We start from the raw sequence: 25,685 nt of genomic DNA, 5'->3' as shown, positions 1-25,685 counted from the left end.
TTTGACAGGATAACTGAACAATAAACGCTCGTACATTTTAAAAATTTGGGGCTGATGAGGTCACAACCAGGAGCGGAGGAAAGTTTAAGTGATCTAATTATGCTTTCGACACCTAAAGGATCTATGATTATCGGGAACATAGCAGGGTAGTCGTAAGAATAGGTATTTGGTAGTGAGATGTCGGAAGTTACAGAAAAATTACGCGTAAAAATTTCATTGAAGATAAACGGACATTGATGAGGGGGAATGAGATTCCCTGAACTGTCAACTAATGAAATATTATCATCATCAGCAGGATTTATCACGCGCCAAAATTTTTTAATGTCGGTTACAAGCATGGATGGTAAGGTAGTATTATGGTATTTTTCTCTGGCTGTTTTAATGGCCGCCACGTATTCATCAGAAGCCAGTTTGTAAGCGGCCCAACGAACATCGTCTGATGATGAATTGGCCGATCTGTACAATCGCTTTTTTCTGTTAGATAGACGTCTGATGTGGGGGTTATACCAGGGAGCATTACTGTTAGATATGATAGTGCGGGTAGGAATGTACTTATTAGTTAAGTCGTTGATCTTGGCCACGAAGATATCCCAGTTGGATTGCACGCTGCGAATTTCAAAGTCCTTCAAAAATATTTCGAGGAAGACAGATAGATCACTATTAATAGCCTCAAAATTTGCCTTTTGATAATTACGAATAGTTTTCATTTTTCTTTTAGTCTTAACGCGCTGCAGGTTGACGTGAAATGACAAAAGGGTATGATCACTCAAGCCAGGTAAGTAAGTAATTTCTGAGATGAGATCAGGGCAAGATGTTAGTACAAGGTCTAGTGTATTCGCGACTTTATCGGTTGTTCTTGTGGGTTGCTTGACAAGTTGCGTGAATGAAAACAGAGAACATAGATTTAGAAATTCATCTGCTAGAGTGGAAAAAGGTTGCATAGAAGGCGATTCGCTGTCCCATGAAATATTAGGAATGTTAAAATCGCCCAGTAAAAATAAAGGTAATGTAGGATGACGAGACACAACTAGGTTAAAACATTGACGGGGTTTCGCAGCGGATCCGCGCGTGTTTCTCGCGTGGTCGTCGTGGCTGACGTCACGATATCCCGTGAAGTGGTCAGGTTATTCTGCGGCGCCACTGACACACTCGCACCACGTGACACCTTTATGTAGCAACGTGATGCCACGGCACGTGATACCATTACGTCATTTGACATTGTGCCATCACGAAAAAAATTGGGTTGTGTGTTTGTTTATACAGCCTAGAACTTGGTCTGTGCAGTACAACCGCTAGCCTGGGCTCTTTAACGTGCACCACGCAGTAGTGATACACGACCGCACGCCGGTACGATGCTCATCCAGATCGAAACGGGCAGGGGTGCAGATTGAACTTAGGATCCTGTGTTCTGCAGCGCGAGCTTTATTGTGACATCACATAGCGTCTTGGTCAGCATGCAGTGTGATTGTGTGTATTCTCTGAGCATCCCCTCGGCTGTCGTCGGGAATATTGGACCATCAAATAATCGAAACACCTAAAACCGGGGTTACAGTGCTTATACATCCTACAAACGACAGTCTGCATACAGATTCGAACGCGAGTCACCGCGAGATCCGTGCTTCGAATGCCGCATGGCAATGAGTTCCAGGAGGAAACTTGGCACGCGGCGTTCGAACACGGATATTGTGCCGACTCGTGTACGCAGACTGTCTTTTGTGCAGTGTATGAGCAGTGTGACCCCGGCTTAAAACTCTTAAGAAGATTTTAACAAAAGATATAAATAATTATCTTAATTGTGTGAGTGTGTGTGTGTGTGTTTTCTTTTTTTTTACCTAATTTTGTCGGGTAAAACCCACCCGAAGCTTCTTGGCAATGCAGCGATAAATGCTTACCCTTAGAAGTAGCTCTCCACAAAATCTCGTACACTTACTTTTTTTTGTCAGCCTTAACAATGAACATTATAGTCCAATAACGCTTATCAAATCGGTCGGGGTAGTGATTCCACACCGAATGCGATACCCCCGAGTCACAGCGTTTTATATGTTGGTTTCTGGTCCTTGAAACTACACGAATGCCTGTATTAGTGACGCGTACGACCAAAAGCGTCTCTGCGGTCCAAGTTCGCGATTGGCCAAACCATATAGCGTTCTGTATTATCATAAAGGATGCCCAATCGCCGGTTTACGGCGAGGCGAATCCTGCCAATAGCAGCGAGACAAATCCCGTTCGTGACGTCACGAAATAGAACCGTAAGAGGGCGCTACCGAAACATCTCTGCGTTCACTTTTTAAGTCTGAACGTAGCCGAAGCCACGATCCGACGGAAGCCAATCAAGCGGCGCCAAAAGTGCATCGTCAAGTCGCTCGTCACCTTTGTGCGTTTGCTTTATCTCCGACTAAACTAATCACGTACCGTAAATGCATCGAAATCCTGGGCTTGCTTCTTTTTTTTTTTTTTTTTTTTGTGCGTATATATATATATATATATATTTTTTACGTTTTAGCTTTGTTGGCGTCACGTCACCTTTAGAAGCTTCCTGCCTCTATGCTGCAGTCGGACTTTTTAAAGCACAACGTAGTATGGATAGATTTTGCGAGCATAAGTATTTCCTTTTTTCTTTCTTTTTTTTTCCGTATGCATCACTTTGTAGTTGGTTCTGGTGTTTACGTATTTGAATTTGTGGGACTTGGACGTTTGCCGGCGCGTTACATTCGTTTCTATATGTTAAAGGGGCACTCAAGTGTTTTTTGGGGAAGCTACGTTTTTGGTACGATGGCGTTAAGGAAGTGTCAGTGAATGAGTATCTTCAGTTTTAGAAGGCAGAACCGCCTATTAATCACGCAAGAATAAAATACGTGCGGACTCTTTTTTGTTCCTGCGCCGGCCAATGAAATTATCGTATGTTTGAAAATTTTGGCGGCCTTTGTAAAGTTTCGCTAAAGAAACAATTTTCAGTTCATTTGATAATAATTTCATGATAATTTCACAAGACATAAAATAGTTCTAGTTTAGAATTCGCGATACTGCAATTATCGCTCCACAAACAAGAGACTACATTTTCTCCTTGCCTTCCTCCGCGGGGGGTAAATTTCCCGTTCCCTCGGGATGCGCGGAAGCGCACGTATCATGAACTCGCGCATCAAACATGGCGTCAGTGACGATCGTCGACGTGGACGGCATGGTGAAAGCTCATCGTTCCGCGTAAAAGCGCTATCCTCAGCTGAATTTCCGTCGTGTGTCGCTATGATAACCCAGCACGTACTAGAAGGGAAGATCCACCTACTCGTGCGGCGATGTCGTGGCGGCACTCTCAAGATAGCAGAAACGCCCCTGCCGTCGTGTTTGTTTACTTCGACTACAGTGGTGCTTTCTCAGCATTTGTTTCCTCGAACATCGCCCAGATTTCTTATTTGGCGCATTTTATGCGTGTGCTCAAGTTGAAGGTATTACTGGCGCGTACCCTATAAAGAATGCGAGTTTTCACGCGTTTTCATCACAGGAAAAAGGTAACTAGTATTAGCAATCCTGAACGCTCCCAACGTCTATATGATCACGAAATTATATTTCTACGTTGCCATATCGCTGCTAAGATTGCATCGTCTTTTATAATCGTAGAAAAGGCGTGTGGCGATATTTGTACTATTGGCAAAGTCGTGTATTAGAGTCGTGATCGTCCAAGGCGGCGTACTGAATCTTTTTTTCTTTTTTTTTCATCCACTGTACCCCGAGCCTATCATGAAAAAAATAATAATAAAGCTTTAGGCTATAGAAAACTGTCTGTCTATATTCTGTTATGGCATTGAGTGGCAGCGCGTCCCCTTTTTAAAGGCGCCGCTGAAACAGCTGACGGCGGCGTAGAAGCGGTCGCCGTGCTGCCGACCCGCTGCGCTTGTCGCAGTGGCTGCAGGTGTTTGCACGTGCGGCGCAGAGCAGTCGTTCCGGTCGCTCCGGTTGCAACGGACGCAGTCGTAGGTAACGCGCTCGTTGCACATGTCTGAACCAGCCTGCCGTCCTCCCGAGGCGAAAGTCAACGTGGCGACATCGTTTGACATCACGTACCAGAGATTACGCTGCGATGCCAAACGTTTGTTTGGTTACGGCTTGCCCCAACCGCAAATCGAAGAACGCCCGAAAAGGTCTGCATTTCGTCGTCCTCGGAACCCGAACACGACTCTGAAGCGCTGCTATCGTCCACATAGCACGTCGGAGTGGCATCATAGGAAATCCTCCCCAGGTCGGTTGTCCGCCGAAGAATTTTAACCTCTAACGGCGTCAGATCTTCGAGCGTAGAGAACTCCGCTATGATAGAAGCTCGAATGACAAAGAGGTTCGGCCGGTGCGGCTACTGCGGCTACCTCGGGATCACTGCGCGACGAAACGTCGTCCAACGCCATTGGCCCGAAATCGTTTTGATATGCGAGCGGTGACCAATGAGAGTGGTTTCGTTGTCGGATGAATCCGAGGATCGGCGGCCTTCAATTAACATTTTTATTAAAGAAATATTCACCGCGTGACTACATTTTTTGGTTTTTAGGGATACTTAAGGCGTCTAGATTCAGTTGTCATCATCAAAACACGAACTCAAAAACCACTTGAGTACCCCTTTAATATTTCTTTTTCCCGCTGTGCGCCTTTGTAGTCACTGAAAGCATAAGAGAAATTCAGGTCCTATACGGAGCACAAGTTCGTCCGTTCCTTGCACTCCAGGGGTGGGATGATGTCAGAACGCGGAGTTCTTAGACAAAAATAGTGGGTCGACATCGGGGCATCCAGTATTGCGGTCTACCCACTATCCTTTCAATCGAAGACAATCAGAAGAAGGTGTCGTTCTGACGTCCCCGCTACCTCTTGCGCAAGGAGCGAATGACTTGCTTTTCCGATTAGCATATTAAGCTATCGTTTTTTTTTTTTTGCTAGTATTTCGTTCAATTTGTCGTTCTTATCGGCTAATTCTGTACTTTTATAAGATTCGGAGCGAAAATAAGTTGTTTCTTGAGCTGCCGACGACTATAAACCTGCGCATACTGGTATGTAGAGGTGTTCTGTAATAACTTGCCAGAAACGTGCTGCGAGTAACGTTCTTCTTGGTTCCCGCCTTTCGAAATCCTTCACAAAAATGTCGGTCGTAGAACCAACCCGCGAAATTGCGCATTGAAAGTGATGCACTTAAAAAAAATTGAAATACGAACAAAGCAACATGATGTAATTACCAATATTAAAATAACGTAATAATATACAGGTTACAATAAATCAGTAACCCAATTTGCAAAAAAAAGTTGTTTTTACACACACACATACATATATATATATATATATATATATATATATATATATATATATATATATATATATATATATATATATATATATATATATATATATATATATAACCTAAACTCTCTATGTTTTCACGAGCCCTTAATTTTCGCGAATTTCGCGAACTTTAGCGGGCGCAATTATTTTATTGTCTGTAGACGCGAATTCCAGCCTTTTAGGAATCGCGAAGTTTAATGGTCGAGAATATGACCCCACTGCCCAATCCGCGAAAAATCAGTGCCGCGGAAACAAAGGGTTTTACAGTATCTTAGCCTCAGACGACTTTACGATTTGCGAAAAATATACTCATTAGCAAGATAATGCAGTAAAATCTGTTCATTTTCTTTCAATTAGTGATTCTATTGTGTCCTTGTCCCCAGCATTGGCCCTTGTCGAGGCTCGTCAACGCCCGTTTTAGAGGGGCGGTACTTCGCTAAGGCTAAATAAAGTCAGGAATGACGGCTGTCATCTGGCGCGTGGGAAGAACGTCTATAGACGAGTGCAAGCAAAGCATCTGGCCGCCACCATGTACTTGCTGGTGTGAGGAAGCACGTGCAAGTGCAAGCCTGCCAAAGCTACCTTCTCGCCCAAGCTGCACGCGCTTGCACGCATGTGGCACCAGTTGGGAACGTAGAGTTATTACAATAAACGCTGGAGGCTCAGGTGGCGCTAGTGTGCTGTAGCATTTTGAAGCACACAGCAAGCAGTCTAAATGTGACTTCCGGTAATGTATTCCTATAGAAAACGCAAATGCGTTTTCTCTTCGCGCTCTATTATAAGAGCAGATATTGCTTAGTGTTGTGACAGTACAAAAAGTTTGGAAGGTTTTACCATCGGTTGTACAAAAATATGTGTCAGATAGAGCGCTTTCCTTTAGCATTCATGGCGTCGAACACTGCGCTAAAATAGCCCAATACACATGTATAATACATGTTTACGTTGCAGACTGCTATTATGGAGCACGAATTTACATATATAGTAAATGTTATGAAGCACATAGAGTGAATCAGCTTGAAAAAACAGCGGAAGGATGCTAATATTTGCAAAACCAAACAATCAAAACAGACGAAAAGAACGAAGCATGGAGTTATGGAACGAAGAACTCGTACTGGATTAGTAACAAACTGTGCATGACTAATCATTGATAGCTTGTATTTATAGCTTGTATTGACATTTGACAGCTTGTATTGACATATCATGCTGTACAGCATAAATCCAGGGCTCAATTGTTGCTAATTTAAACGTCACTCAGTAACAAAAAAATACTCATTAACTAAATAAATTACACTTTTATAATGCGAATAAAGCTACATAGTAGCCGTTACGAGTAAAGAAACTACGCTGATCTCTATTATTCCCTGGTGAAAAGAAAAATATCACGCACGTTTTCCCATACCAATACAAAGGAAGGTTGGAAAATTAGACCGTTTGCTGTCTGATTCAATTTGCAACCGAAGTCCCGTACACACTAGCGCCAGCTGAGCCTCTAGCGTTTTTTTTTAATAACTCTATGGTCGGGAACCCAGGTTTGTGGGCGCTGAATCAAAGTAACTTGGCACTCTTGCAGGGTTGCATCGGCAATGTATTCTACCATAGCCTCCTCTATACTCAAAAAGCCCGGCAGTTCGACGACGGAACCATAGAGTTGCCAGTCTTTATTCTTTATTCAGAGAACTCCAGCAGCCCCCAGAAGGCATTATTGCAGGGGGCGAATAATAACGAGAAGAACGTATCAGCATTTGCAGCACGAACTATACATTCCTGTAAAGCGTTTCAGTCCTTGACCGTCCTCACAAAAAACGAATTTTCGCAGAGCTCCGTTGTAGTACTGTATTCGCGTACCTTGTGCACAATGATCATTACGTTTGGAAAAATAATTTTGTTTTAAGAGGTGTGATGAGTTATTAATACCAGTAGCTTCATGATAAATGTTGTATAAAAATTTCAACCGTAAATGTTTTCGCGGAAGATCCAATGACCCCCATCCTAGTGATTGTTTCATATTAGTTACACTAGAAAAACGGTCGTACTGGCCCAGGAAGAAGTGTGCGGCACGATTTTGTATTTTTTTCAAGCCATCAATACAATTTTTTTGGAAGGGTCCCACACAGTGCATGCGTAATCTAGAAGTGGCCTTACATAGGCACGATATGCTAGTTCTTTTATTTTTGTAGCGTTTTTCTAAAATATATTTTTGGACAAAGCCGAGTGCGTTACCCGCCCTCATAATGACATCCTCAATCTGCAAATCCCACGTGCAGTCAGATGACAAAATGACTCCGAGGTATTTCACTTTATTCTCATTCGTTACTAGCTCATTGCTTAAAAAATAATGTGTCTCAAATTAATTTTTTTTACGTGTGAAGCTAACATGAACAAAATTCTTTACGTTAAGTTGCATCCCCTATTCACCGTACCAATGTTCTATTCGATCTAGGTCAGCCTGCAGTTGTCCGGAACCCTCCCCATTCTTTATACGCGTATACACAGCGCAATCACCTGCAAATAATCTCAGCTAGAAACTTACATTGACATGGATATCGTTGATAAATATTAAGAATAACAATGGCCCCAGAACCGACCCATGTGGTACACCAGGCGTAACTTCAACAAAAAGAGACGCCTCGCAGTTTAAAATTACACATTGCTGACGCGAACTCAGGTATGACTGAATCCATTTTATACTTCGTTTCACCTTATCTGCGAGCGAAGCCAAAGCTAAAAGCGCGAGACCAGCGCTTTTTGAGTTTCTCCCCAGCTCGCGCGCTCGAGCAGAGCCTGAACGCACGGAGCTTTCGTGCTCGCGCCTCCAGCTTTGCCTTCGCTCGCACATAAGGTGAAACGAAGTATAGTGTGGTAATTTATATGTTCAAACAATTCAATTTGTGAAGTAAGAACGAGTGCGACACTGTGTCAAACGCTTTCCTATAATCAAGAAAAACACAATCAGTCTGTTCACCGCTATCTACGGACACGACAAGAAAATGATAGAGCTCGGTTAGTTGCGTGACACAAAAATAACCTCTCCTAAACTCATGTTGAGAATCCATTAAAAAGTTGTGGTAACTGAGATGCTGTATTATCTGGCTATACGAAATGTGCTCAAGTAGTTTGCAACAAATTTATGTTAAAGAAATTGGGCTGTAATTTGTAACATCTTTTTTTGGTCCCGTCTTGTGTATTGGTATTACATGAGCTACTTTCCAATCATTCGGTAATGACCCCTCAAGCAAAGACTGGTTCAAGATTATAAAAAGATATGGGGCAATGGCGTGAGCACAGCGCTTCAGAACCCTAGGCAAAATTTGATCAGGGACAATCGCTTCAGTTTCGTCTAACTTTTTTAGTATCTTTAGGACTCCCTCGACACCAACCTCAACTGGAGGCATATCATCGTATCTGTTTGTAAGCGTTACTGGCGTTATATTGTTCGCAGGCAAAAATACCTATTGAAAATATTCGTTAAAAAAGCAAGCTTTTTGACGGGCATCTGTAATTAGTTCGTTATTTACTAATAAATCAGGTATTCCCATCTGGTCATTTCCGCAATGTCTCATAAACTTCCAGAACTGTTTATTGTTATTTTTCATTCCGTCTTCGAGCCGCTGTAGGTAATCGCCTTTCGCTTTCTTCACGATGACTTTGTACTTCATCGTCAGTTCTCACAGTTTCCCATCGTTTATTGCTGATTTTTTCTTTTAGAGCGCAGCTCTTAGGGGCCCGTTCCCGGCTTGAGCGGCGTCGGCGTCGGCGTCGGCGTCGGCGTAACCAAGGTCATCCCAGGGTCACGTGACCCCTCCCAAGGTCATCTCAAGGTCACGTGACCCCACGTGACCCCAAGGTCACGTGACCCCTCCCAAGGTCATCTCAAGGTCACGTGACCCCAAGATGACCCCACGTGACCCTTTGAAGGTCACGTGACCCCCAAGGTCACGTGACCCCCAAGTCGCGTGACCCCTCTGAGGTCACGTGACCCCTTTGAGGTCACATGACCCCCGAGGTCACGTGGTCTCCTCCCCAAGGTCACGTGACCACCGAGGTCACGTGACCCCTCCCAAGGTCATCTCTAGGTCACGTGACCCCAAGGTGACTCCCAAGTGACCCCTCTGAGGTCATGTGACCCCCCTAGGTCACGTGACCCCCTGAGGTCACGTGGGGGTCACCTTGGGGGTCACGTGACCTTGAGGGGACCCCCATGTGACACCCAAGGTCACGTGACCCCCAGGTCACGCCTCCCCGAGGTCACGTGACCCCCCCTCCCCGAAGTCACGTGACACCCCCCCCCCCCCCGAGGTCACGTGACCCCCCCGGAGCATATTAAAGAATGAGGGGAGGAGGAGGAGAAGGAGGAGGGGTCTACCCTCCCCTCAGTACCCTTCACTCCTCCTCCTCAAGAGCTGCGCTCCAATTCGGCGTTACAGGGAGTTGTAAACGGCTTTCACTTTTTGTACCGTGCGTAAGCACGCTTTCGTTTTTTTTTTTTTTTGTTAATCATAAAACACTTCCCTTGATCCATGTTTTTGCTCTATTTTTAATTTGGATGCATCAATACATTGTATGTATTTTTCTGTTAGCTTTATCACTCTCTGCCTAACAGTAACCACGTGTTGTGCACATCTGTTTCTTTACCAACGCATTCAAACGAAAGAAAGCCACTAAAGGCTCGGAGCTAATGCCCTAAAAATTTCCCTTTTCATACAAAAACACCTTTCAATCTGTAGTCAACTTTACACGTGCAGATTGAAAGCGAAGCGCTGCGACTACAGCGTCATGGTCACTTAGGCTCGGTATACCATCGATTCGTGCACTGCAATGTCGGGATAATTGCACAACAACAAGTCAAGTATGTTGAGTCCGCGCGTAGGTACAAGCACATGCTGGGTAAAACCTAGAGTATAAATCATGCACTTGATATCAATATGAAGTCGAGTCATTGTTTTACAGGCACACCCGTCATCACTCCATGTCAAGTCTGGCAGATTAAAATCGCCACCAAGTACCACACATTCATTGGCAGCACTATAAACAATTTCGTTTAGGGTGTCTATACAAGTAGAATCAGAATTTGGGGGCCTGTAGAAAACTCCTACGATGAAACATAGGTTATTGGGCAGCCTCACCCGACACCATACCGATTCTACGTTTTCAAGCTATATCGAGTTGGTAGTAGTAGAATCAAAATTTGGGGGCCTGTAGAAAACTCCGACGGTAAAACATAGGTTATTGGGCAGCCTCACCCGACACCATACCGATTCTACGTTTTCAAGCTATATCGAGTTGGTGACTTTGCAAATTATTGTTAACAGAAATACTCTTCCCCCGTGTAACGACCTATCCTTTCTGTAGACGTTAAAGCATCTAGGGAATACTTCATGATCTCAGATAGAGTCGTCAAGCCATGATTCAGTCCCAAGAATAATATCGGCTCGAACGGATAGGATTAAACCTGATAATTCTTCTACTTTATTTTTTACATTTCTACAATTCACGATTATCACAGTGATATTCTTTTGCACCGCTTTCTTTGAATTTCTTTGACGTCAGTTACGTTGCACAGGTAGAACCTCCACTCTTTCACTGTTCCAAGTAAACATTTTCCAATTATTTACAAGCTTATCGTTCGTTAGATTTACTTTGCTAGCTTTTGCGTATGATCAAAGATGGCGGCGCTTTTCTCTTATTTCTATGGAGTAGTCGTTCGACAGAGACACCGTTGTACCTTTTAATTTATACGCGTTCTTCAAAAGTGCAGCTTTTTCGTCTGGAGAAGAAAAGCGTATTAATATTGGTCGTGTTTTATTGTCCAGATGGCTTCCGAGCCTGTGCACTTTTTATATCGTTGATACCTTCACGCCTAGCTTCTTGTCAGAAATTTCGGTAACCACTTTCTGGTTCAACGAAACGGGTGATTCAGTAGAGTCTTCCGCCACACCGTAAACAATGAGGTAGTTATGCCGGCTCAGGTTTTTAAGGGCGTCAAACCTTGCAGCCATTGCAGTGACGTGTCTTCCTAAATGCTGGACATATTTCTCGCATCTCTTAAGGTCAGGTTCTAATTTCTAGAGACACTCAACTTTAGTTTCAATTGAGGATAGCCTTACTTCTGCTCGTCGAATGTGTTCGTTGTGTTTATTTTTAATTTCTGATATGCGGTTGTTTAGCGGCTTCTGGCCATCAAGAATTGGTGCCAACTGATTTTCCGTCGGCGGGCCAGGGTTGAGTTCCACATCTCCGCTCAAAAGAAGATCGATAAAGCAGAGTGAATCAAAACAGGCCTCAACACACTCCAATAAAGCTCCTGGGCGAGGCAGCACTACCAGACAGACAGAATTGTTTTTCACACTAGTGAAGGAAAGAGTTTTACCAACCTGGATAGTAAACAAGATCTGATTTAGCCGTGGCTGCATCGTTGCAGTGCTGTCTCGCCCACTGAGTACGACGACGAAAGGGGTGGTGCAGGAAAACTTTGCCCCAGTCGATGACCATGGTGCTTCATACAAAGTTGTAGATAACACTGGCGGAAATGTTCGTATATTTGAAGCGCGACGATGTCAAAGCAGAGAGCATTTCTGGTATTCAGCGCTCAGCTTCTGCAGCGGCGAGGACCCGAAACATGGTTTTCAAACCCGACGAGAAAAGAAGCGGTAGTCCGAGGAACGCGAGAGGCACGAGCAGACATTGCATCGTTATGGTGGCATCGTTCCGAACAAGTGTGTTTCGGCGTCTCGCCGCAGCGGGGCGCCCGTTACGTGCCTGTTGTCTTCCGCTCTAATTTTTCACTTTCGGCGGCCGCGTCTCGTGGCAATCTGCCAGGCTTTGTCAGTATAGAGGAGGCTATGATTATACATATAGCACCAAGTCAGCGTTGTGTCAGCAAACTAAGCGCTTTTTTCCATTGCTGACTAAGAGCGCCGAGGTGGCGTGGTAGTGCTTGCGTCAGCCGGCTTTTACAGAAGCAGAAGACATTCGGTAAGTTACTTGGCAACATAGCGTTCTCAGTCGTGCCCTGTATTCGCAGCCAATTACTTTGACGGTGTTGGTCGCAGTATTTTCACGTCACCTCACGAAACTCAATGTGAAGGAAGCCTAATAACCAGTACGCTTAGGACAGACAGAGTCTAGCAGAACACGAAAGAAGAGAGGCGCAAGGTGTCGAGCGAAGCGCGGCGGCATACACGTTAAACCTAATCTCCGAGCTCTTTACTAAAGCTATACCACAGCTAGATTCTCACGTTGTTGTCGCTCAGAGAGTACTCCAAACGAACGCAGATACTGCGACGACTTTGTGTCGCAAACCCGGGGTGGGTCAGACCGTATTCGAGAATAGCAGAAAGCTTGCTACAAAAAGTTGGCGTTGCAAACAACCTCGTTGCAAGGCCTAAACATCCAGAGTGAAAGAAGTTGTTTGCTATGCGGATAGAAACTGAGAGAAAGGAGGAGATGAGATGGTGCGGGGACGTCAGGACGCCCGAGAAATTCGGATGGAATAACTAGTGAACGCAGAGTGCCGGTCGCCGGCGTTCGGCCTTTAAAAGCGTTAGAACAGTGAGTAAAGACAAAGACGGCTACTTTTCGTCTGCCCACTACAATAATTCCAAGGAGCGCTCGGTGTTCTGACTTTTCCGCGCACCACCGTCCCATCATCTCCCTCCTTGTCTACCCGTATAACAAGTGGAAGCGTGGAAGTGTGGAAGCGATTCACTGGCAAAGTGGTATCAATCCTTTTGAGGGGCGTGCAGCACAGCATTCTTAAACTTTCACGGGGGCTATATAGTTTGTTCTGATGGGTTAGAAAAAAAAGCTTCATGGATCCAATACCGCTGTCAGTTTCCTTGACTGTCTCCTGACATGCAGAGGATCCACCGTTGCCGGGCTTCTTTTAAAATTCGACAAGTCAATAGCAGTGCTGAACGCAAGAAGCATCCACTAGTCACCAGCGTGTTAATCAAGTAAATGATGTCTCGGGAAAATTCGCATTCTAAAAGCAACAAATAGCAACGCGAGGTAATATACAAAATATCCGCGAAACGTTTTCCTCGCGTGGCTATTGAAGCATTCATGCGAAAGTAATGCCGGTCGTGCGTATGCAATCCAGACTCTCAAAAAAGCAAATCTGGAAAGTTCGACATTGTTTTTGGTTACTTTGTGCTCCTTCTGCGGCATCACCAATTCGTTAAACAATTTATTTATTTGTATATTACTGGGAGATCTATTCTAAAAGCAAATTTATCGTGATTTTTTTTTTACAATTTTATTAATCTCATATTTTCATTTCTTTTATTGACCATCCGCTAAAAAACTATAGCTGGGCGGCATATTCGCTTCTTTTATTTGCTATTATTCTTTAATGTAAAGAAGAGAAAAGAGTTGCGGAGCAATAATTAAATCAGGCTACTTACGCAAAAGATTATTTGTCTATTCGCGGATCTAATATGGGGTTAAATCACGCCGTGCGACGAAACCACTTTATCGATTCGACATATTTATTAATGTCCCCATTCCTTGTTTACCAGAACAAACAAATTTATCGGGAGTTACGTCGGTCGAAAATTGGCCGGCCGTACAATGTACATCTTTTTCAAGGCGCGTTAATTTCTTATGAACTCACGTCGTTCGCACACAAAAAGTCTTAAAAAAAAAGGTGTCTCGCGTCACGAATTCTTTCACGAATAGCGAAGGGCACTGGCTTTTTTAGCGAACGACAACTCATTCCCACACAGACACTGAGCACGCGAGTCGTCCACCGAACACAAATAACCAGGTTGAGAAAGACGGACGCGCATGTCGTTACGTCTTTACTGTCATACTATATCGAACCTCGATGTGCGCTCTCTTCTTCGCCCCCAGTCGACGCCTCCTACCCATCACCGAGTCTAAGCCGAATTCTGTGTTGCAAAACTGGGTCCCCCCCCCCCCCCCCCCCCCCCCACCCCAGACGACACGACGCAAGCAAACGCCGCATCATCTCACAACAAGTCCAAGAACGGGGGAAGTCAAAAGACGCGACTACGACGGCGGATCGATCAGCAAAGAACGCAACAAGACAGATGGCGCAAAGCGGGTACATATACTTTCTTCCGGCAGGTTAGCCCTAGAGAGGAGCGAGCGAGAGCCGCTGCTGCTGCGCACGACCCAGTAGTTCGTTTGTCTTCCGCGGGCTGCGCAACGATCTCTCGTCGCCGTCAAGGAGCCTGGGCGCAGACCCGCTGGAAGTGGATCGAAAGAGTAAGAGGAGTAGTGTGTCTCCAAAAAAATTTACGGCCGTTTATATACATAGATATACAAAATGTTAGTTGAACATCTTTTGTACTTTACTATTTTGTTTCTAACGTATTGTAGCAAAGTGGGGCCTCCGGAAAGGAGGGCAGAAAAGGAAGAGGAATACGATAAACTCTCCCCCGTCGACGCGTCGACGATTCACATCAGACGGACTCGCTACCATTGGGAAAAGGCGTTGGAAGTGTGCGGCTGGGGAAAGCCATTTCTTATTTATGGCTCTTGGCGGAGTCGAACCACGCCGGGCTTGCTGGGTGGGAAGGTGCTCTCTGTGATCTTGTTACGGCGGTTGTTAATTATTGTTATTTCGACGTATACTGGTTTTCATAGTGTTTATGTTAAAATAATTTATTGCTGGCCTTTTTCGGTTTTGACATTTTTTCTTCTAGGTTGTCGTCATGCAACGTGAACAATGAGCATATATGTTGTATTTCAATCTCAGTAACACATAATTAAGGCTTTGTTGTAGTTTTTTTTTTGTTAAATGGAAGGGGACATTTAAAACGGGCAAACCGGAGTTGCGTTTTTTACTCGTTCGGAGAGAATAAAACAAAAACCTCTTGTTCGGCACGCATAAAAAAATTATTAGAATCTATAAAGGCTCGAACCCCGTGTGAACGTGAAGCCATATTAGTGATAGGCTTCAAATTTTTTAGTACATAATGCGTTACCTGGATAAGAAGGTAAAAAAGAAAAACAAAATTCTGTATCAGCTACGTTATCTTAGATCTAATATTTGTATAACCACGAAATGCCATTGTGGGTGCCTGTTGCAGTTATTTCACCAAGACGTCTTCTAGACAAAAAAAGATAAAAAGATTTTCTTCCATTCTGATGAGGTTTTTGTTTTTCGAAACAAATACTAATGGCGTTCGCAATGTCACACACTCGTTTGAGAAATATTATGCCTAAGTGGGCGTTGGCTAAGAAATATTATTTGGTTTTCCGTTTTACCTTTTGATCAAGGTAACGGTATGTTCTCAAACTTTCCCATTCTGTCACCGGGGTCGATATCACAATCGCAGAGTTTTGGGTTTCTGCAATACGTAGTCTATTTATGTAACCATAACATCCGAGTTTTGCTTTTGTTTTTTCTTGTGCCTTGTACACTAGAGCGCTGTAGCAATCAATAAAATTAAAATAAAACTTTGAGTGAGTTTTTTTTTTGGCGAACTCAATCATATCACCAATTCGTCTAAAAATGTCCTTCTGTATTTGTTTCGTTTTTTTTTTTAATTTACATTTTAAGTTAGAAGAGTCACTAAAACAAACAACACTTTTTTTTTAAAGACTGTGATTGGGACAGTATATATGTCTACTGCGTACCAGCCACGTACATAAGAAAAAAAAAACGGACACGGAACAACGCACTTTGAGAAGAGTGCACTGAACTTCTTGAACTGTACATAACGGGGCTGATTCCGTGCGCTCGCTATTGTTTTGTAAGCCCACAAATTTGACATAGACGTCTGAGTGGCTGTGTACTGGTAGTGAAGTCACTACAGCCGTCGAAGCGAAGTAGGATGTTAATAATTCGCACGTGACAAACCTCTGAGTAGGTGTTCGTAGGAATTATTATGTTATTACATAAAAAATAAAAGACGTTTACAAATCTCTGTAATGTGAAAGTAGAGCGCAGCTCTTGAGGTGGAGGAGGGGAGGGTATGCCCCTCCTTTTCCTCCTCCGTACCCTGTTCAGCTGTTCTGGACGGATTCAAAGGTCACTGCAGGTATCAAAACCGGATTACGTGTTACCCTTTGTTTTTTACACATACGCTTTAATGTAAAAGCGTGGCGATTGTTCGACGTCTCATCGGGTTCGGAGGTACTTTCTCTATTTTGAATACATAATGTCGGCTTTTCTTTCGATGAGAACTGGAGTACATTGAGTGCCTAAATACTACCAAGCTGAAACCATGCTGATTTCTGAGCATCAGGTCATAGACGCATAGCTTCTGCGGTCACAACTCGCGACCGCGTCAAGTCTCGTTTGTGTTTTCCAGTCATTATTCCCAAGTAGCACAAAATGTGGCTACAACGTTACTGGAATGTTGTCAGGTAACGTTGCCGAACGCTGCTAACGACCGCGGATTCTACACTCCAGTAACGTTACACCACAATGTTACAGTAACGTAACTGCATACGTTACCTGGACATTACCCAAATAATGTTACTGGAACGTTGTTAGATAACGTTGCCAAACGTTGCTAATGGCCACCAGTTCTACCTTCCAGTAACGTCACATCAAAATGTTGCAGTAACATAGCTCTCTATGTTACCTGGATGCTAGATCAGCGATGTTACTCGGACATCGTCGCTAACGTTGCTAGTTGTTGTTAATGGCCACGAATTCTACCATGCCATAATGTTACACCAAAATGTTGCACTGACATTACGGCTTACTTAAAAGTGAAGGAATAAAAATGTGAAGAACATACACAAACGACCACTCTTTCATTTCGCAACAACGTTTATTTTTTGAGGAGCAAAGAGTCTCATACAGGTCGAGATCAACTAGATACCGAAGGTGGAGTGTTACTGACTCATCCCTCATCTCCCTAAAGTTCCTTTGATCAAGCCTTCCTTTTGCAGTTAATCTTGACTTGTGCGCGAGTCTTTGCTTCCAAAAAACGAGCGTCGTAACTAAATGAAAGAGCGGTCATCTGTTTTTCCTCAGTGCTTTTATTCTCTTAACTTTCAGTAAACATTTTTACAATATGCTGGCACTGGCCAGATATTACTGCATGTGTTACTTGGACATTACTGAACAATGTTATCCGAAAATACATTGACAAGCGCTGCCAGGAAACTGCATTTATGGTTGTCATGAAGTCATTTTTTGAGCTGGTGCCTGATATGAGTAAATGGATGTGCATTACAGGCCATTAATGAATCAGCATTTTGAAATCCTAGAAGCAGGACTCCGGAAGAAAACAAGAAGTTATTGGAATAAATTTATTTCAAAAACGAAACCAACATTACAAGTACCAGAGAATTCTTCTGTTTCTTACAAGCTATTAGATCTACAAAATTGTAAAGAACACACTAAATTACAAGGCTGATCTGCATAAAAATAAAAATGTAAAATATTAAAACTCCCAGCAACATAAAGCAAGTAGCCTAAAATAAAATTCTAAATATATCTCAAATTACACCCAATCTTGGGCTAGGACATATAAATAAATAATGGAGGCAATAAACCAAAAATGACTAGAAAAAGAACATAAATTTTAAATCTTCTAAAAATACCACACTAATGTGTACATAAATTAAATAAAAGAAACCACTAGCTGGGGCGAAAATGTATGCATGAATAGAAATTAAAGGTAACATATGCATATTACAAATTGACATAAAAAATTCAAACAACAGGGACTCTACTCATGGGATGGCTGTAAAAAAAAGAGAAAGAAATCATTAGAAAAAAAAAGCATTTTAAATGATTTAGGTAGCATGAATTTTTTTTTCTTTCAATTCTATGCATTTAGCACGGTTAACCAATTCCATGCTTCCAACTGGGATCAAAGTAACCAACTACTAACATTTAAAACTAACAGAAAAATCAAGGCAGAAACATGCTGAAAAACAGCGCAAAATGCACGGATAAGAAAACACACAGGACAAGGCACTGTGTGTTCTTTTTCCTTTGTCTGGTTTTCGCACCATTTTTCTTTTCAACATGAATTCTTACCAACTAGCCCAGCCCAACTGTCCATCCTTGTAATCAGAAACATGCTTGCCTTCTCCCCTTGTGGCAGCCCCTCAGTCACTCTTGAGAAGAGGCACACTGCTCCTGCAAAAAAATAACACAAAAAAGTTGGTTGCATTCAGAAAATGGGTGCCTATTTCAGGGCAGAGAGTGTCATCAAGATAAAAAAAGAAATGCCTACATCTGTCCTAGCAGTTTCACCACAGTTTCTTTGCATGCACAAGCCATTCTTTTCATCCAGATTAGACTTTTACCGCAAAGTGTGAGCTACCCACAGAACACAGTGGATACGCGACTTATTCTTTTCTGGCAAGGTAGGCGGCTGTTCTCGGCCACTCACTTTTTCCCACTTCAACCTTCTATTTATTCATGCGTGAAAGGCACTTTCTTAAGAGGGAAACAGCTATTTTCCGCAGCGCCTTTTTTATTTTGTATTTGTAGATTTAACTTTGTTTTCATTTTATCCTAAGAGAATAGCTTTCTTTTTAAGAACATAGATGTTCTTAAAAAAGACGTGCCTGCCCTCTTCGTCAATTTTTTGTAACCGACAGAACCGTGGACCTGTCGGATCTTTGACATGCAGTATATTACTGTATGTCGAATATCCGGCGGTCCACGGTCCTGTCGGTTATAATAAATTAACAAAGAGAGGAGACACGTCTTTTCTTTTCCCCGTATCATGGGCCACGGAGACAGATCACTGCCTCAAGGACGGCTTCGTCTTGAAGCAGAATAGGTCTCTTCAAGGACGAAGATATATATACGCTTTTGAATGGACGTGCATTCATCACTGCACCTGATGATCACAGCTTTTAAAGGTGTCGTTAGTGTTACCGTGTCTTATTGGCCTCATTAACAGAAGTCATCATTTACTAAAAAAAAAAGAATAGAAGGTGACAGAAAAAGGTTCCTTCCCTTTATATATATATAGGTTTATAAGTTACAATAAATATTAAAACACTGCTATCCTCCCGGCACTAAAAAGAAAAATATTTCTACTGCTCAAATAGGCTACGTTCAATGAAACAACTTCGATGAAATGGCGTTCAATGAAACAGCGTTTGATAAAACTGTGTTCAATGAAACAGCTTCGATGAAACAATGTTCAATGAAACGGCGTTTGATGAACTGTCCGGACCCAGGGGCAATGTCAATGAGCCTCATATTTTCTACAATGTCAAGCTCATTGCAGACAATGTCATAACATGGTGTTCTTTCATTGGCTAAATAAATTTCTTAATACTTAAAAATGTCTTTATGTAAAGTAGACTAATGCCTTTGTTTGAAATCTGGGCTTGTTTTAGGATGCAAAAGTATTTTTCGGGAGTTTAAGCAAAATTATAAATATCATATTACCATTTTCTTGGTCCTAGCTGGTGCATGCCTGACCGATCCAGCAGCAGCCCCTTTGGCGTCGGCTTCCTGCACGATGACGGCTGGCTCATTGTTTTCTGCCTTCTGTTTAAAGCAGGTGCGCACAGCTCCTGTTTCAAAAGTATATAATTACAACATAACGTCAGCTACCACAGTGAAATATCGACAATTTCATGCCCTACTTCAGCATAACTTGGCAGACATCGGTAACTATGAAATCAGCCAGGGTGTCTAGCAAATTCCTCCTTTTAAGTTCCCCAGCTTTTCCAGGTTTTAAATTCCCTGTCCATTACAGAAGTTTGGAGATGTAGTACGAACTGCTACTAAACACCTCATAAGTGAACACCACTCACAATTTAAAATAATTTATTGAAATCGGTCTTTATGTTCGCTCAAGAAGTCAAAGACTTACAAAGTTTCGGGCAATGTTATTTAGCACAGCCACGTCAATGCAATAAAGATTTAAATGGAGATAATATTGGACATGTGGTTTTCCTAGATGATACTGAAGAATCCTTTGTTTTCTCTCACTAACAAAAATGAGACAGAGTCTGCAAAATGGCGGGCCCTTGCGCGCTGCCATCTTCCAGCTCGGGTGCACCCCAGATAATTAGATTATGAAGGCTTGCTAAAGCGTCACTAAGCTAATTGACAGATTGGTACCCTGAGAGCATGTTTCCCTACCCATGGTGGCTAGACTACTTTTGGAAACATGACTGCTTGCAAACGTGTATAGCTGATTGTGTCATTCAGCTATATGGTAATGTACCTTACACCAAAGAGTGCTCGGTGGTGTAAAACAAAATGTACCACCTTTCTTTAAGAAGTGGTCAATCCTAACGCTGCCCAAACCATTCCACATATAAAGCAGAGGACAGGTTCATAAAAAGTGCTAGGGTTAGAGTGCACAAACAGCAAGCATTCTAATGTATCCTTTGACCAGAAAGCATAGATAAATAAACAAAATAAATTAAATTGTAAAATAAAAATGACTAGTACGGCAGAATTATGCAAACATGAGGTTGCAGCAATACAAAGCAAACATATGCACCGTCAAATTAAAAATATCCACTTCACCATCCCTTAGGCTATAACTGTCCTTGTGCGAGGAAGCATACCACAACTAGCAGCTTTGTAAATTAAAAATGACTAGATAAAGAAAATGAAAGCCGTTTACAACTCCCTGTAACGCTAAATTAGAGTGCAGCTCTAGAGGAGGAGGGAAGGGTCCCGAGGAAAGGGTATACCCCTCCTCCCTGCCACACCTCCCTCTGAGCGGCGTCGCCGTAACCGTGAGGTCACGTGACCCTCCTGACGGGGGTCACGTGACCCCGCGAGGACAATTTGGCATGGTGCTGAAACGTCACCTTGCCGAAACGTCGCCGCGGTTACGGCGACGGCGACACCACTCAAGCCGGAAACGGGCGCCTAAGAGCTGCGCTCTAAAAGAAACACCAAAACAGCAGGTGCTCAATAAACAATATGGATACCATTCATTATCACAATTGCAGCTAACCAAACTGAGGCTAATCACATAAAATAAAAAATCTAAATGCTGGAAAGCGTTAAGAAATTGCAGCAACAAAAAGCCAACATACACGTGTGCGTTTTTGCTTGGGCTCTGGTGCACGTTCTGGAAGTTGAGGGGCTGGCTGAGTGTTACGTCGTTCCTGCAGAAGAGGCAAGCTTGATGAAAAAGGAGGGCAAATGAATCCCGAATACAAAGGTGTTGCAGAAATTTAGGTGCATACATCTTGGTCATAGAAGTCCTCATCCTCAAATGAAGAAAGAGTATGCTCCAGTCTCTTCCTTTTTCTCTTCTCCCGCTCTTCATTATTCAATGTTAGGTCGGACGTCGCTTCCGAATTTTTTTTCTTTGTACTTTGCATCTTCATATGTCACTGAAACAAGAAAGCCAAGCACACCAGTCAAATGTTTAACCACCACAAGCTTGTTTGCACCCTAAACTTTTGTTCATTAAATAAAATATGCTCGCTTTATGGTTAGACAGCTTTTAGGTTAAAGCCTGCCAACTTTTTCGGGCTCATGTATATAATCTGTGAGGATTGGGCCAGCTCAGGTTTATATTAAAGAAAACAAAAATTTTGTCGGGCTCGTGCTGGGCTGAAGCTTCTGTCTAAAATTCTGTCGGGTCCGGGCCGGGCCCGAGCCGTGTCTCTTCAAGGCCAAGTCTGGCCGGGCCCGGAAATTAAATATTCTATTAGGCTCGGGCCAAACCCGGGCCGTGCCTCTACCGGGCCGGGTCTAGAAATTCTGGCTCGTGCAGTGCTCTAGCACACTCTACATTGGGTGAGCAGAGTCCGCGCTCCGCTCTAAGCAGAATTTATTGCCTATTTCTCTGCCCCAAGGTTTTCAACTCTTTGCTCAGGGCACTCAATGGCACTTCCGGCTCATTTTCCATGACTGGGCTTGATTTTTTACAATATCCCTGATTTTTCCCGGTAATTAAAATTTCCCTGACAATTCCCGGTTTTCCCGGTTGCTAGACACCCTGCTATACTTACAACATGATGCCATCACCTGACAGGAGAATGTGGCCCAGTCAGTCGAGGGCTCTTCACGCTCTCTAATTGCCATCATCAACCGATTTGATTTGTAGGGTGGCCATGCCGTGCAGCCATTGCACACCCAACAGGTAGGGAAAACTGCGACATCATTTTCCGCCAACAAATGGACAAGAGAGTACATTTCCTGAAATCAACAAATAAAGCCGTTATTACCTTAAAGACCAGTCATAAGTCACTAAAAATACAGTTTTTGAATTAAGCACAACCAATGTACAATAGTTGCAAACATAGATCACACTTGCAAGTGAAGTAGATAAAAAAACAGCATAGCCCTGGTTATCGAAAAAATAGTCAGAGTGCAGGTGAGCTGGTGTAAGTTGAACATGATTGTAAACCTGAGACTGGGGCAGAAAAGAGAACACAGCAGAAGGTAGAAAAAGGGGAGGCAACGTCTCAAACTCAGCTGCAAAGTTTATTTCGTACACGCCTTATATACCACAACTCCAACGCCGAATGGCGGTGGTTATGCTAGAATGTGACCCTTTGTGTGAGTGTTTCGCAGGAGAGGTCAAGGGAGATAAGAGAAGGCATACCCAAATTTCATTGTCCTCTTGTCATATATATATATATTTTTTTTTTTTAGAGACAGCGTTGGAGTTGTGGTATATAAGGCGTGTACGAAATAAACTTTGAAGCTGAGTTTGAGACATTGCCTCCTCTTTTTCTACCTTCTGCTGTGTTCTCCTTTCTTTCCAGTCTCAGGTTTACAATCATGTCCCTGGTTATATTGCAAGCAGACACACTTCCACCTGATGTCCTGCACACTCCCCACTGAATACTGCATGGAGAGCCCTGTAGCTCTAAAAATTCCTAGCACTGATGATGGCAGCTTTGAAGTATAAAGGTTGCCGAGATTTCGGAAAAACTGTCCGCAGATGCTACGGTTCCCATCTGACTCAATGAAGTTCCTAACAACAGCAATGTTGCCATACTTCAGTTGAACACAGTTGTCGGACGCCTTCAGAGAGAAATGAGCTCCGTCTAAAACAAGCTCACTGCACTGGGTTTTCTTGAAGATTGGCGGCTCAGGTTGTTGCTCGAGCAGAGCACACTTCTGTTGCACAGAACTTGACACGGTGGTGGGATTCACTTCTGAGTGCCTCTTGATAACCTGCTGCAGAGCCAAGGAAGGACCCCTCACCAACCTCTTGAGCTTCCCAAGGAAGTTCTCAAAGGGAAAGGCCGAGAAGGTGTTGACAGGGCCGAACCGTCGAACGTCTTGTCAGGTGGATCAGGGAGTGAATGTTGTAGACATAAACCCCCTCATACAAGGTACCAGCTCCAGAAACAAACTCTCTCAAGAGAGATTCTGCAAGATCACAGTGTGTCAAAGAAAATTTGGGGCTGGCTAGGATGGTCATAACACAGCTCAGCTTTATGAAGTGTCCATAAAAGCGCTTTTCCAAATGGTTTCTAAGGACCACTGGCCCGGGGGAACTGATAAGGGGATAAAGGAAAGGGGGTTTTGAAGGCCGGGGATTTTGAAGAGGGGGAGGTAACGCGGGGAATTCACAGCGGGGATTTTGACACAGGTGTTCTGAGATTAGGTTATTTCGTGCACCACTCGTATCACTCGACTCAGATTCACACTCGGAAGCTCGTTGGTATTCAAACTCTCCGGAAAAACTTGCATGTGCTGCCACGGCCTGTTGTCCAGGTGAAAGAGGGTATGCTTCCTCAGTGTCCACCGACTCCTCACTGCTCGTACCGCAACTTTCAAGTTCCTTGCGAACACTTTCGGCTACTCTACGTCTTTTTTGGCGATCGGATAGCTCTGATAGCGAACGCTTCGCCCGCTCCATTGTTCAGCACAAGTAGTAACAACAACGAAAATGAAACATACCTTTGTTTACGTTTCCTCCACGCCGAGAGATCGGCAGAGCGGTCCGATGAAACAGGCCTTGACGGTCCGTTGACATACGGTCACGTGGTCAAGCTGGCTTCGACCTTGCTTGGCTTGAACTACTTGCACTCTTGGCTTCTTGGCTTGTCAACAGTGTGCGTAAACGAGTAAACGACTAAAAATGAAGTTTCAAGTAGGAATAAACTGTGGAAATTTATCTGACAATACTAAAATAAGTTTTTTTTAAGAGTTATAAAACATTACATCGATTGGGGAAATTGGTATAAGCCGTACAGCCATAACCGTAATGCCGTACTAGTGTGCAATCATGGCGGACGATGGCGATCTTGCAACGTCTTGCAGTGATCAGTTGATGACCTCTACCGTAATATCGGTAACGATAGTGAACTGTTAACATCGAAACGGTAGTACCGTAGCCACCGTAGCTGTGCGACTGTGCTGTGCCATTGTGACCCATTGTGATGTGTCCAGATAACAAATGTAGGCAAAGAGTGATCCACGCAGAGCGAGCTTCGAAGCCTCAAGCTCAAATATGTTCTCGTGTCGACGGCTCTTTGGCGAGAAGTGAACGGGGGCTAACAATGTGTGTGCGATTATACTCGTTTCATTATAATTAGGGTCCATATTAGATGAGCGAATGACGTTTTAGCAAACAGCGGCATTTGAGCGAATCGACGTTTTAGCGAATAACGGGGGCGCGCGTTAACCCATCCGCCGCGCGGCGAGTCTGCGGCGGCTCATTACAAAAATGTGAACCCACTTGGCCCACCCGAAAACTCCGCTTCGCAGCGTCCGAATTTTCGCTAAAGTGTCATTCGGTGAAACGTGGACATTCGCTAAAACGTCACTCGATAAAGTGAGTGCCTCCCCCCTTGGGGCCCTTCATTTTGAGTGGTCGGCGGAGTGCGCCCTTGTATCCGTGGCCCTTGATGCTAGATCTCCTTCCTACCTGCCCCTCCCCCCCCCCCCCCCTCTCACTCACTTTTCTTTAATCTCACCCCATTCCCGTCCCATCTCTCCTATGTTGCCTTTTCTAACCTTTCACTCCTCATTTCCTCGCATGATTTAATGTTTGTGGCCCCCCCTTCCCCCCCTTCATAGGATTATATGTTCGTTGCCTTTGACCTTTGATCTCGACTTCGGACCCTTGACTGCTCCTCCTCGCCATCTCCCCTTCTATCTCCTCGGTCTCCTTATTCCTCCCTCCCCTCTTCCTCTACTCTCTTGTCCACCTTCCTCTTCCCGCTACCCATCCTACTCATCTTTCCTCCCCTCTTCCCCCTTCTCTCTCGTTTGAGTGATTCTATGTTCATGGCCTTTGACCTTTTCTTTTTGGTGGCAGTTGCATATGGCTCTTCATTTTGAGTGGTCGGGGAGGTGTGATCTTGTGTCCATGCAACCGAGGCCTATGACCTGCAATGTTTTACGTCTTACCTGGCCCCACCCCGTCCCATCTCCTCATTCCCCTCCACTCCTTCTCCCCCATTGGTCTCATATTCCCTCTGTGTGCTCTTCCTCCCCTCTTTCCTCTCTCCTCCGTCTGATCTTGCTCCTCCCT

The 25,685-nt window shown here is 43.8% G+C and overlaps 1 protein-coding gene and 1 long non-coding RNA gene across 2 annotated transcripts in view; one reads left to right on the top strand and one right to left on the bottom strand.

Moving 5' to 3' along the window:
* Positions 1-25,685, top strand: part of LOC8029269 — a 289,994-nt gene that overhangs the window by 43,659 nt on the left and 220,650 nt on the right. The gene's annotated exons all lie outside the window — the stretch shown is intronic.
* Positions 19,740-21,473, bottom strand: LOC121836785. The gene is made up of 3 exons (XR_006077996.1): positions 21,427-21,473; positions 21,274-21,345; positions 19,740-19,785 (listed from the first exon to the last, which is right to left on the bottom strand). It is a non-coding gene; the product is annotated as an uncharacterized LOC121836785 (long non-coding RNA).

This window comes from Ixodes scapularis, unplaced genomic scaffold, assembly GCF_016920785.2.
Source record: "Ixodes scapularis isolate PalLabHiFi unplaced genomic scaffold, ASM1692078v2 PGA_scaffold2__306_contigs__length_199485367, whole genome shotgun sequence".
NCBI classification, from domain to species: Eukaryota; Metazoa; Arthropoda; class Arachnida; order Ixodida; family Ixodidae; genus Ixodes; species Ixodes scapularis.
Note: the sequence above shows the minus strand (reverse complement) of the source record. Positions and strands in the feature narration are given on the sequence as shown.